Genomic DNA, 14,065 nt, shown 5'->3' on the forward strand with positions numbered 1-14,065 from the left:
CCTTGTTCGTAGTCCGGCTGCGCCAGTTACAGTCTCGTAACCGAGGGAGTAAAGGGGATCTCGTATATGGCTATCGCCTTTTCTAACGCTGGAAAGAAGGCTTGCAAATAAACGACCGTTTAGCTTGGAGTACAGAATAAGAATGATCTTTTTATTATAAAGAAGTATGTAGGGGAATATGTATGAGTGCACGAGAATTGTGCGTGTCCGTCAGAGTTCTTTTTTTGGCGATGTTTTTTGTTGTTCCATCGGCGTTAGTTTTTTACAGTTGCCGTTTCTGTGTTCTCTCCCTGTGGCTGTGGAGAGGGAATGTTAACTAGGGCATGTTAACTCGCGCGCGCTGCTATTTTCTTATAATACAGTGCTTAATTTTAAAGCCATACTAGATAGATTAGACTGCTTCTACGCAGATAAAACATCTTTGCGCCTATTACGGCAGGGACCTGAGTAGGTCCGTCAGGGCGAACAAACACTTATGCAGTACTACGATGAGGTCGAACGAAAATTGACCCTCGTGACAAAAAAAAATGGTCATGACACATGACGACGAAAGGGCTTCATTACTCAATTCAGAAGTTAGGGCTGACGCTGTACACGTATTCTGTTCCGGTCTACAAAAATCACTAAGGCTGTTGTATTTCCTGCACAGGCAATGCACTGGCATTAGCTAGAGAGGCAGAGGCCAGTATCGAACGAAGTATGTTCGCGGCCACATATGCCCAAGTAGCTGAGCAAAAAAATCAAAGTACAGATTTTCACAAGGGCCAGCATCGAGCGCCCGAGAAACAAGGGAAAAATTCTGGTGCCGACCGCAGACCAGAAAAAAATCCCCATTTTTTCAAAAAGCCAAACAAGTATCAGAACAATGATCTATGACGTAAACAGGACAACTGGGTAGATCAGGGTAAACATAATCAATTACCGGAACCTATGGATATTGATCCATCATCTTCTAAATTCTGACATCCTACGTGTTTAAACAGGGAAAAAACACTCAATACCAAAACTTGCAGGGCCCAAAGAGACCAATCTTTTTTTGGTCTCTTTAGTGCCCGCCACAGCCGCACTAAATGAAATTGATGATGACAGTGACTCATTTGACGGTAGCGACCTCGTCAATTTTTTAAAGGTCTCGCTTGCCCTAAATTGAGCGAGGGCTGGCGGGGAGAACTATAAAAATTCTCATAGACACTGGAGCGGCAAAGAATTATGTAAAGCCCCTAAAGGAGCTAAAGAATATAATGCCTGTCGATTTCCCATTCACTGTGAGTTCCATTCATGGCTCCAGTAATATAAAAGAAAAATGCTTTATGAACATATTCGGCCTAAAGGCTCAATTTTTTTTTACTCGATACTATCAACACTTTTGATGCCATGATTGGTTTCGACTTGCTAACCCAGGCCGGAGCGGCATTAAATTTACATAACAGCACAATCAGGTATGAAAACATATCTGAACAGCTCATATACCACGAATGCGATACTGTGAACTTCACAAATATCGATGACTTAATAGCCCCAAATTCAGTAAAAGCTGCATTTAAAAAAATAATCCTTAAGAGGAAACAAATGTTTTTGCACTCTAACGAGGCGCTACCTTGTAACACATCGATCATTGCCACAATTCGTACGGAGACTAGCGAACCCGTATATTCCAAGCTATATCCTTACCCCACGGAAGCAGCAGATTTCGTTAACAGAAATCAAACAGGTGTTAAAGGATGGCTTTATCCGGCCTTCTAGGTTGCCATTTAACAGCCCAACATGGGTTGTTGACAAAAAGGGACTTGATGCAGACGTGATAATATTCTCCGAAAGCACCGAACCAAAAAATTTGATCAGCCTCAGGTCTTTTTTAGGGCTGCCAGTTTCTACAGAAGTTTTGTCAAGGACTTCGCTACCATAGCCAGACCACTTACCTCCATACTTAAGGGAGGGAAGGCACGGTTAATAAACACATGTCGAAAAAAGTGGCTATCGAATTTGATGAGTCCCAACGCAAAGCGTTGGAGCGCCTGCGAGACATTTTGTCATCAGAAGGTGTGATACTAACGTATCCAAATTTCAAACTTCCTTTCGATTTGACCACCGATGCCTCAGCAAGCGGTATCGGTGCAGTACTGTCCCAAAAAAAAAGACAGGCCAATCACAATGATATCTCGTACGTTGAAAGACTGTGAGCTCAATTACGCAACCAACGAATGAGAATTATTAGCAAATAAAACTACCAAACTACCTATACGGCACAAAAGAGATCAGGATTTTTACGGACCATCAACCTTTTACTTTCGCTGTATTCAAGCGAAATAAAAATGCTAAAATTAAACGATGGAAAGCATTCATCGAAGGACATAACGCCAAGGTATTCTACAACCACGGAAAAGAAAATATTGTGGCCGATGCTTTGTCACGACAAAACATAAACGCTATACAAAACGAACCCCAATCTTACGTAGCCACTATTCACAGTAAACTTTCCGTAACCTACACGGTCGAATCTACCGATAAACCCTTGAACTTCTACAGGAATCAAATAATCCCGGAGGAAGCAAAAGCAGCCTTTACGGCGACACTTTATAGTTTTCGGGACCAAAAACCGACACATAATCTAATTCAATAACAGGGACGCGCTGTTCGGATTGGTCAAAAAGGTGGCAAACGTAGTCGTTGTTAACGCCATTTACTGCGACCTCTCTGCACTAGTATGCATCTAACATTCCTTGGTGACCGGATTCCCAGCAACCAAGTTCTGGCATTGCAAAAATTTCGTGAATGAGATCAAGGATGCAAATGAACAATAAGAAATAATTATCTGCGAACACAACCGCGCTCATAGGGCAGCCCAGAAAAATGTTAAACAAGTCCTTCAGGATTACTTTTTTTCAAATATGCCCAAACTGGCCAACGAAGTGGTTGTAAACTGCAAGACATGCACCAAGGAGAAGTACAACAGACACCCCAAGAAGCAGGAGTTGGGTTCACACCAACACCTTCATATGCTGGCGAAATGCTGCATATTGACATATACTCTACGATACGATAAGAGATTTTTTTTTTTATCCTGTTTAGATAAATTTTCAAAGTTCGTTGTAGTACAGCCATTACTTTCTAGGGCCATAGTCGATGTGCGCAGTCTCATATTACAACTAATAAATTTTTTCCCAACCATTAAAACAATATATTGTGATAATGAGGCGCCTTTCAACTCGGAGACTATAACCTCATTACTGAAAAATCAATATAACATTGACATTGTTAATGCACCCCCTCTACACAGCAGCTCAAACGGACAAGTAGAGCGATTCCACAGTACCCTAACTGAGATCGCTAGGTGCATGAAAATCGACCAAAAGGTTGACGATACCGTTGAGCTTATTATGACAGCCACGGTAGAATAAAACAAGACAATACATTCAATGACAAGACTGCCACCTAAGCAGGCCTTGCACTCAGCTAATGCCGAACAGAAATCGGCAATAATAAGTAATATTGAAAAGGGACAACAGGCCAATCTAGATAAGTGCAACCCTACTAGAAAAAACAGAATTTTTGAGGTAGGAGAAAAAGTATATCTCAAAAATAACAAAAGGTAAGGAAATAAACTAACCGCACTGTACACAGAAGAGCGTGTACAAGCAGACATGGGAACGTCTGTCCTTATTAGAGGGAGTCCACAAGGACAACCCTAGTTAACGCTAAAGTAACGGATTATTCGCATGCTCAGTATATCCCAATTACGGACGGAACTGCGTCGGTATGGGAACAGAGAAACTTGCTTCGACATTCAAGTAATTTGTCCGAATTTTCAATTTCAAACTACAAGGTTGTCCGATGTATTCCCACAGTCTCATATAAAAAAATTGTTAGACGTAGATACCGAACTTGTTAGAAGTTTATTGTCTGTCTTAAAAATACACCATAGGATGGCCAGGAGCCTAGACTTCATTGGCACCGCACTCAAAGTAATTGCGGGCACACATGATGCGGCCAACTTCGATATGCTAGAAGTGTCCAAGGCACGTTTAATTGATTCAAATAACCGGCAGGCTGTAAGAAAAACGCAGACCCAGAATAAAATTAATGGATTAACAGAGGCCGTTAATAAAGTTGACACTTCTCACCTGTACGAGGTACTTTTGGCCAGAAATAGAATACTAATAACCGAGATTTAAAACGGAATGCTTACAGTCTCACTTGCAAAAGCCACTTGCAAATTTTTAATCAAAACGATTTGAAGTCTGTATTTGTTGATCACCCCATAGAAGTCCCCATCATTAGCCTTCCAGAGGCGTCCATATACTCCGATTGTATAATCCATGTGCTAATCGCATACCTTAAGATTAAAACTATTTGTAAATAAGTCACGATCTTCCATGTATCACACAAACATACCATACTGCAATTGAAGGAGAACACAGTAGCCGAATGCAATGTTATGCAAACGTATTAGCAGTAACCGATTGCGTAACAACAACTTACGCGTCGTTTTGCTAGTTGGCGACCCATGATACTTGTGCTCGAGGCCTACACGCGGGGAGTACCGCACTATGCGAGACGCAAGCCAGCCACCTAAGCCCTCGAGCGAGTGCCTTTCATCAATGGCACCAAATACTCAAACCAACGTGAAGCCATAAGAAAAACTCCGGGCACGGCGGTATCTCCGTTACTCAACATCATCGGCCACGATTCCACACTAAGCTTGCCACTTCTCCAAAGAATTAACAACTAAAACTTGGAGGTTATCCAAGGGCTTAAGGAAGAAGTGAAATCGGCTGGAACAATCGACACCTGGTTCGCGGTCGGCTTGGGAGCCAGTCTTCTCATCAGCTGCTCCTTCCTACTCATCATGATGCTAAGGAGGAGACGAGACTCGAGATCCAGCAAGTCGTCGACAAATTCCAGATGACCGGGGACGGTCATATTCCTAAGGGGAGAGTTGTTAACACTGTTAAGGAGTAATCATAAGACGATACAGATCTTGGGTGATAATTGGATCACCTTAGTGCTTAGTTGCAAAATCAGCAGAAACATCTTTAGGGGCCGTGCCGGCAGATCGACGCGCACCGAACGTCCTCATAACCACGAAGTTGGGTAGCAGTAACTTCTGCACTGTACTCGGTGCAAACGAGAGGCGACATGAGCGAAAAAGTAAACGTCCGAGCTCAAAGAAAGCTAGATGCAGACTGTTCAGTTGCAAAATTAGCAGAAACATCTTTAGGGGCTGTGCCTGGTTCTTATTAGTGCACTGTATGGTGAGTTATATTGATTTTGCTAGTGTCAGAACTTTGCTACACGAGCGGTCGGCTTACCGGCCGCGCATAGGCTACGTAAAGTCTTTTATGTTTTCAGTTTTTTCTTGACATTCAATAAAGAGCATTGGCTTGAAAATAAAACTCCGGCATTGGCCGTCAACATTTACTTTATTAATTGAAATTGGATATCGAGCCTTAAGGGCCGTTAACAACGGAGTTAGTTATTCCCGACGTAGTCTTCATAAGAAGAGAGAAGAGAGCCAGTGGCAACCGCCCGGCTCATCCATAAGAGCAGCCAGCCACTGTGGCAATTGCGTCATCACCCCCTCTCCCAGATCAGCCACGGTGGCAATTGGATCGCAACTTCTCACTCTCCAAACAGCGGCGAGGGACAGCGCGTGGCTCCACAGTTAAAACATAATTTATAGTCGGCCGTTCCTTATGAAATTTGGTGGTTCGTATTATTTTGTCAAATATAGCAAAATCCCAACTCTCTTACTCTAAAAACACCGAAGTTATAGCATTTCCGATCAACCAGTTATATGGCAGCTATAGAATATAGTCGGTCAATCCCGGCCGTTCCGTTTTATATACTGCGTGCAAAGAAAAGAAGGGTGTGTGCAAAGTTTCAAGACGATAAATTTCACACTGAGAGACAAGTTCGCGTAGAAACAGACAGACAGACGGACATGCTCATATCAACTCAGGAGGTGATCCTGATCAAGAATATACATATTTACTCTAAAGGGTTGGAGATGTCTCCTTCACTGCGTTGCACACTTTTAACCAAAATTAGAATACCCTCTCCAAAGGTTTGAGAACGTAAGGCTGACATTGACTCAAGGCTTTTGAAATACTTCAAACATTTCCACTTGATTAAACTATTTTGAAGGATAACGAACCGAGTTTCACTTCGGCACAATTTAAATCATTCTAACAACGTTCAGGAATATCCATTAAAGGTCTGCAGGAATACATTCTTATTGCCTCAGCCATAGAATACATCCGAATGGAATAGAATGAATGAGTACAAGAAAAACAACGAATGAAGTGAGAGGGAGTCAGAGAGCAAGAAAGCATTCTAACTCATGGGCAGTGCTGCCAACTTAGCCTTTTACCGGCCAGATCTGGCATTTTTCAACCGTCAAATGCAGGAACAATTTTGAGCTAGCTGCTGGCAGGAAATTTGCCATTTTTTTAAATTAAACTAGCAACCTATAGTATTTGTTAAAATTTGGGCAGCACTACTAAAACGTGTGGATTCGAGAGGTTTTTTTTTTTTTTTTTTTTTGTATTATCAATCATTCAAAAGTTACATTTAAAATCTGTCCGGAATTATGAACAATAATTAAATTTTTTGATGATACCTTAGCTTATTGGAATATTGAGTAATATGTTATAATGTACAAATATGATTTTTGCTTTTCCTACGAACTACTTTTAACTTTAATTTTTGTTTAAGCCTTGACGTTTCAATTAGAATTTTATGGTGAACCCTTTAGTGGGCGTGGATAAATCTAGAAATGCAGCTTAGTCCCATTCGTTCGACTGGCAAAGGTCCAGTGGGTGAGTCCGTTTTAGCCTCCTAGTGGTGTAGCTGTTGTCTAACAGGTTGATGGCCTCAGGGTTGGGATGTCGATCCAGTCTCTCCACGTATCTGTTGGCGAATCGCTGAACTTCTGCTTTCACGGATGGGACTCCCAGTTGGGCGTGGATTGTTGCGTTATCGTGGTACAGGTGAGCTCCGGTTATAGCTCTTAAAGCTTTGTTTTGGGCGATCTGGATGATATTTTGGCTGCTTAGACACGCCGTTCCCCATAGCTGGATACCATAGGTCCAGACTGGCTTTACAATGGCTTTATATATAAGAAGCTTGACCCTTTGCTTCAGCCTGGACCTCCTTCCAATGAGCCAGTTGAGCTGACGTAGCTTGATCCGGATTTGCGTCCGTTTGCGCAGCAAGTGAGTTTTCCAGGTGAGCCTTCTATCCAGGGTCATACCCAGATATTTGGGTGTAGGGCTGGCTGGAATTGGGGTGCCTCCGAGAATGACTCCAGAACAGTCGCCTCTCCTCATTGTAAACGTCGTTTCGAGAGGTAATCACCGATTTAAAGCGTTAGCTTCGATTGTAATTAAACCTCAAACGAGTTTTTAGCCAGATGAACCTTGTAAAATCTAAGTTGAGGAACTCAATGAACATTGAAACACTTAATTTGGTCTTACACATACGTTAATTATCATTTTTAGCACAATAATAAAAACTTTAATTTTGTTTGGTCATTGATAATTTTCAATGTCAGTAAAATAAAAAGTTACTTGTATTAAATTTAACTCTATAAAATACTTGTTTGTCTGCATATGAAATTGGGATCTATATACATACTAGCGACCCCGTCAAACGTTGTTTTGCCCTTTTTTGTTTTCTATAAGGGCTAGCTGTTTTTTCTTCATTTATTTTGGTTAATAAATGCTTTTCAGTATTTCAAGTACATCCAGTATTTTCACGTACAGCAAAATTTCCCTCGCCAATATCTAACAGTTATTTAGAGAAAATATGGATCCTGAAGCATTTGATCGCGCATATTCTTGGTCAGTTTTTTTTCAACATTACGCCACAGTTGCGATGATTTTAAGTAAGCATTGAATTCATCAGCGTACGTTAACCGTGAACGCCTGAAAGGAGTAACAAAAGGACGTAAAATAGTTTATCATTGTTCCTTATATCCCTAAATGACCAATGCAATTCCCCAAGCGAATTTTTACGTCCTATAGTGCATTCATCCAAAATATGGGCACTATGCCCATAGACGATTGTTTTTATGTTGCACACTGCATCTGGATTATTTTGATAATTGTTCATTATCAAAACACCATCATTCCAATTGTTCACCAACAATCAGGATGGCAACTTCGACTACTGTTGGAGCATTAAATGTGCGTTCGTGTGTTCCAGATGGTCGTTTATCTGCTTTGATGACAACTCTATAGTCATCATTTGGCATGCGCTCTAAAGCACTCTTAAACAACCTGACCAACGCATGATGTTCATGAAGCAGAAACTGCAAGTCTTGAAGAATTGCTCGCTTTATTCCTGCATTGATCCCTAGGCGTCGATCAAGTTGTTCTTCCATGTTGCCCATGAAATATATTTGTAAAAATTTATTCTGTGTATCTTCGAAAGGTAGTAATGATCCAATTCGATGGTGAATCTGTCCTTGTATCTACAAAATAAAAACCAGATTCTTTAACTACATTCTATGTAAGTACAAAAATAAATACCTTAAATGTCGGATTAAAACCTCCTTCTTCGATAATGTCTGCCCCAAATGACGTCATTTGGAAACAACTATTGTATTTTCGAGTATTTGCAAGAAAGTGGCGTGATTCTTGTGTTTCGCCGCAAAGCAATGAATACAATGTGGCGGAGTCAACACTGGCAATTTCACTTTACCATTAACGCAGCATAATCCAGGCGTTTCTCCGGAAAACTTTAATGCACCACAATACTCGCAAACAACGTCCATTTGCCCAATGCAAACGCTAAGATGCAAGCTGTAATCATTGCTGCAATCGTATCGAAACGCAGCTCGATTCAAATCAGCTAAATATCTTGTTCTGCGTCGCAAATTATCTATTTGAGAAGCATACTATTGCGGCGCAATTTCTTGTTCTTCTTCAGTCCTTTCATATGCAGTATTTTGTATTCTTCTTGCATTACGGCTTTGTCGGGAAAGGTTCGATCGTCTTGGTCGCGGCATTATTAACTAAACTTCACTTCACTTCAATCCACTTGTTAATTATTTATTTAATAGAAATAGTTTTAATATTGATTTCTTACAAATACAATAGAGAGTGCAGAGGCTCTGGTGGTGCTTCAAGTTGAGGCAATTTCACTTTCCCGGAAGCGCAACACAATCCTTTTGGTTCGTTGTTAAATTTGAGAGCCTGACTTTGAATTTGACTTAGTTTCTAACTGACATTTTGACATTTTCATTTGACATTTTCTTCTTAGCTGTCTGCCTAAATAAAAAAGTATGGGCACGGGAGGAACGCTGTCGAACGGGATAAAAAGTATCCTACGTCCGTCTCTTGGCTCTAAGCTACCTCCCTACCAATTTTCACTCAAAAATCTTCTGCCTTTCTTGAGTTATAAGTGGTGTAACATAACACGACTTTCTTTTATATATATAGATATTTGTGAAATCCAATTTAGGGTGCGAGCAAAATAAGACAACGAACTAGAGTGACGCAGACGTTCGATAATGTGCTGAGCGGATGCTCGCTAGCTTTAGATGCCGAATTAGTTAAAGCCGAGCGGCCGAAAAGGAGTCGGCTTGCGACCAACAATGCTTAGGCTAATAATTAATTATTGAAACTAGTTGCTTGCTGCTTGACCCGAAAAACTTCTTATTATACATTAATTAATATACTTGTATATTCACAGTTATGGATTGCGACGGGCAACTAAATGTTTCCACAATTTCGAAGTGCCTTAAAAGTACTTGAACATGATCATGACATGATTGGTACAAACAACTCGTACACTGCTGAGGGAAATATCGATTTCATTGAGCTCAATAATTTTCTATCAGTTCAATGTTCAAAATATTCAAAAATATTCATCAAAACTACACCAAACTAAAATGTCTTTTTTCTGGTTTTCTTTAAATTCAGCACGTGCTGTCTAGCAGGTTTTCAAAGTTACTTTAGCATTTTATTGTCCAGAAAAGTTGGCAGCACTGCTCATGGGCATTCTCTTGCTTTGAAACCGTAACGATCGGAGCATTAGAACCGAAGCTGTAGCTATTTATAGCGCACTATCTGCATATAAAACTTGAACAAACTTGAAACTTTAAACGCTATTATCTCAGAATCTTTTTTTTGGGAAATTACCTTTGCGGTGGACATGATTACTAAAAAACTACTAATCTGATCAACACCAAATTTTGACCACTTATTAATTTTGATATTAGCTAGTCCGTGAACGAGGGATTTTCAATTTTTTTGAAAACTCTTTTTTTAAAGCACAAAAAACGAAAATCTTATACCTTGAAAAAATACATTTTTTGTTAAAAACGTCGCCATTTTTTTTAATCAAAATTTTTAAAAATCCCTCGTTCACGGACTAGACCATACAATATACTAACTAACCTTTTTTGAATTTTGGATTTCGGATGAACCGTTTTTGAGAAATCTTGTCCTCCGCAAGACACCATGGAAAAAATTCTTTTATATAAAAGCCGGGAATTCGGCTATAAAATTTTTGTTAAGTATATTTTTTTTATTTTTTATATTTTTTATATTTTTTTGTGAACGAGGGATTTTCAATTTTTTTGAAAACTCTTTTTTCAACGCACAAAAAACGAAAATCTTATACCTTGAAAAAATACATTTTTTGTTAAAAACGTCGCCATTTTTTTTAATCAAAATTTTTAAAAATCCCTCGTTCACGGACTAGACAATACAATATACTAACTAAACTTTTTTGAATTTTGGATTTCGGATGAACCGTTTTTGAGAAATGTTGTCCACCGCAAGACACCATGGAAAAAATTCTTTTATATAAAAACCGGGAATTCGGGTATAAAATTTTTGTTAAGTATATTTTTTTTATTTTTTATATTTTTTATATTTTTTTATGAAAAAATTTAATTAAGTACCCAGAAACATGTACATTTTTGCGCGGTACAACTGTTTATAACCCCTTAATAATGAGAGGGTTGACCGAAAGGTAAATTATAATAAAAGTATTTTTTCGCGAATGCATGGTTTATAACCGGTTTTTATACCCTTGCAGAGGGTATTATAATTTTGTCCAAAAGTGTGCAACGCAGTGAAGGAGACATCTCCGACCCTATTAAAGTATATATATAGTATATATTCTTGATCAAGATCACCTCCTGAGTTGATATGAGCATGTCCGTCTGTCTGTTTCTACGCAAACTAGTCTCTCAGATTTTTAAAGCTATCGTCTTATAACTTTGCACACACCCTTCTTTCTTTTGCACGCGGTATATAAGTCGGAACGGCCCGGATCGGCCGACTATATCCTATAGCTGCCATATAACTGATTGATCGGAAATGGTATAACTTTGGTGTTTTTAAAGTTAGAGAGTTCAAATTTTAGGTGAGAGATATTTTTGGATCGGCTGACTATATCTTATAGCTGCCATATAACTGAACGATCAGAAATGACTTAACTTTCGTGTTTTTGAAGAAAGAAATCTGGAACTTCACACAGATTCTATTTTTGGTCAGATAATTCTACCTACCAAATTTCACGATCAGCCGACCATATCTTATAGCTGACATATAACTGAACGATCGGAAATGGTTTTTGGTAGATATACCAACTTTGGTATTGTTAAAGTTAGATGTTTGGGACTTGTTTTAAATTTTGTATTATAGTAAATTGGGTTATATTATCATATTCTCATAAAGATCGTCCAACTATATCCGATGTTTGCGATATATATCCGGATTTAACTGTATGGGTATATAAACTTCGGCTCCGACCGAAGTTAGCTTTCCTTTCTTGTTGTTTAGTTTTCTTGTGAGTTTTTTTCAAATTTAAGTATTTAAGAAAATTTTTTTAGCCGCAAAATTGTGTTGGAAAATTATAATTTTTTTCTATTTTTCTTTCTTTTAAAAAATTCTAGAATGCTTTCGAAACAATTCGAATGCGATCTGAAATTCATTCAATTCGGTTTTCGTCCCCCAAATGTTGCGCGAGTGAGACCTACACAGTCGCACTGTGCATTCTAAGCATTCTATCTCACTTATTTCATTTTCAAGGTTGTCCATTTGAATGTCGTTTTTTAGCTATTCACGCAGACGTCTAATATAAATTCATTATGCAGACCCCGGACATATCCTTTCGAATGGACAAGTCGAAATAGTTTCATTATCATAAGAGCAGCAAAGAACTACAATTTAACAATCCACTCAGTAACAAACGTTTGTTATTGATTATTTATTATTTATGAAGTTATTGATTAATTTATCCAAATGGGAGGGTGGAACCACGCCCATTTTACCAAAAAATATTTCCAACGATCTTCATAAGCCTAATACAAAAAACCGTTTCGAAAAATCTTGTTTAGTTTAATAGTTTATAAATAATATTTCGTCAGGGACGGGGCGCAGCCACGCCCATTTTTCTAAAAACATTCCTATCGGCGTCTATAACAATAATAAAAACCGTTTCGGAAAATCTTACTTAGTTTAAAAGTTATTAATTAACACCATGAAATCGGCCAAATTCCCCATAGTGCAAACCAGAACCGTACGATATATTTAGACATTGGTAGCAATGACTTAAAAAGTTTTGACGCACCTGTTTGTGTCTTTTTGTAAGAAATGTTTTTTTTTTAATTTCTTTGGTTTAACGACCCAATTTGTTAAAACTTCAACGAACTGTCCAAGTACTGGCACTTGGTGAGATATCAGGATTACTTGTTACCAAGTTAGCGACGTAGCGTGTCTCACTTTCATTCAAACTCTAGGTCGATCTCCAGGATTAATAAGAATGTTTTATAAACTTTGTTTTTTGAATCTCGCTGCACGGTCATATGGCTAACACCGAATATGTTAGACTTTTTTCGAACAGATTCACCAACTTCCAGTTAATCAATAATTTTTTTATTTTTGCCACTATCCAAAACAAGTTCAATAACCATATGGCCTTAAAATATCAAAGCTCAGCGAATAAAACGTAAACAAATAAACTTGAACGGTTGTAGTAACGCGTAAGTCCCCCTCAATAAGTACTGGCACTTGGTGAGATATCAGGATTACTTGTTACCAAGTTAGCGACGTAGCGTGTCTCACTTTCACTCAAAACTCTAGGTCGATCTCCAGGATTAATAAGAATGTTTTATAAACTTTGTTTTTTGAATCTCGCTGCACGGTCATATGGCTAACACCGAATATGTTAGACTTTTTTCGAACAGATCCACCAACTTCCAGTTAATCAATAATTTTTTTATTTCTGGGGACTTCTGGGGAGTAGATGTCATCTTCGGTTGAGAGCTGCTTAACGATGAGTCTCCAAATGTCTCCAGGTGGCTTGCGTTTATTGGTATTTTCCTGACGTGCGATACATTTCTTGTGAGAGTCCTACCCCCTGCCCTAACTTTTACTATGTTTTTATCCTTTTCAACAATCTCGAACTAAGTTTTCTTAAAATTCGGAGTCAACTTACTAGGAAAAACTATATTTTTAAAGAGTACTTTATCCCCTACGTTTATCACGGCTTCCTTTTTCCTTTTTTTTTTTTTTCGTCTTACTTACTTAATCGTCAATTAAGCTTGTTGTCTAAGTAGACCGTAAGAATTTGAACTCCATGTAGCGGGAGTAATAGTCAATAAACACTACAACAAACTCATTGTTTGGTAGGGGCCCCAATATGTCTGAAGCTATGTGCCCAAATACATGGGCCTGTTGGAAATTGGTTTGTATGCATTGGTGCTGGCATAGGTCATTGGGAGACCAGAAGACAATCTCTGCAGTTTTTGACAAAGTTCTCTGCATCACGATCAATTAGGGGCCAATATACCTTAGATCGCAGACGCCTTTTCATAGCTGACCTTCGTGAGTCAGCTCAAGTACTTGATTCCGAAGTAATTGAGGAATAACAATTCGGTTACCTCACAAAAGAAAGGGTCCTATTGCCGATAACTCAAATCGAAAAGGGTACATCAGTTTTAGGGATCCTGGTTTCCATGAGTCGCACTCCAGACAGGCCTTCGCATTGATAATTTCTTCGTCCTTTACCGAATGCTTTGCAATTTCCGAGATAATCATTGATTGGG

At 38.9% G+C, this 14,065-nt stretch overlaps 1 protein-coding gene across 6 annotated transcripts in view; it reads left to right on the forward strand.

The window, feature by feature from the left end:
- LOC108118554 (protein Tob1-like) overlaps nucleotides 1–14,065 on the forward strand; it is a 463,756-nt gene that overhangs the window by 248,872 nt on the left and 200,819 nt on the right. The window lies entirely within an intron of this gene.

This window comes from Drosophila bipectinata, chromosome XL (assembly GCF_030179905.1).
Source record: "Drosophila bipectinata strain 14024-0381.07 chromosome XL, DbipHiC1v2, whole genome shotgun sequence".
NCBI lineage: Eukaryota > Metazoa > Arthropoda > Insecta > Diptera > Drosophilidae > Drosophila > Drosophila bipectinata.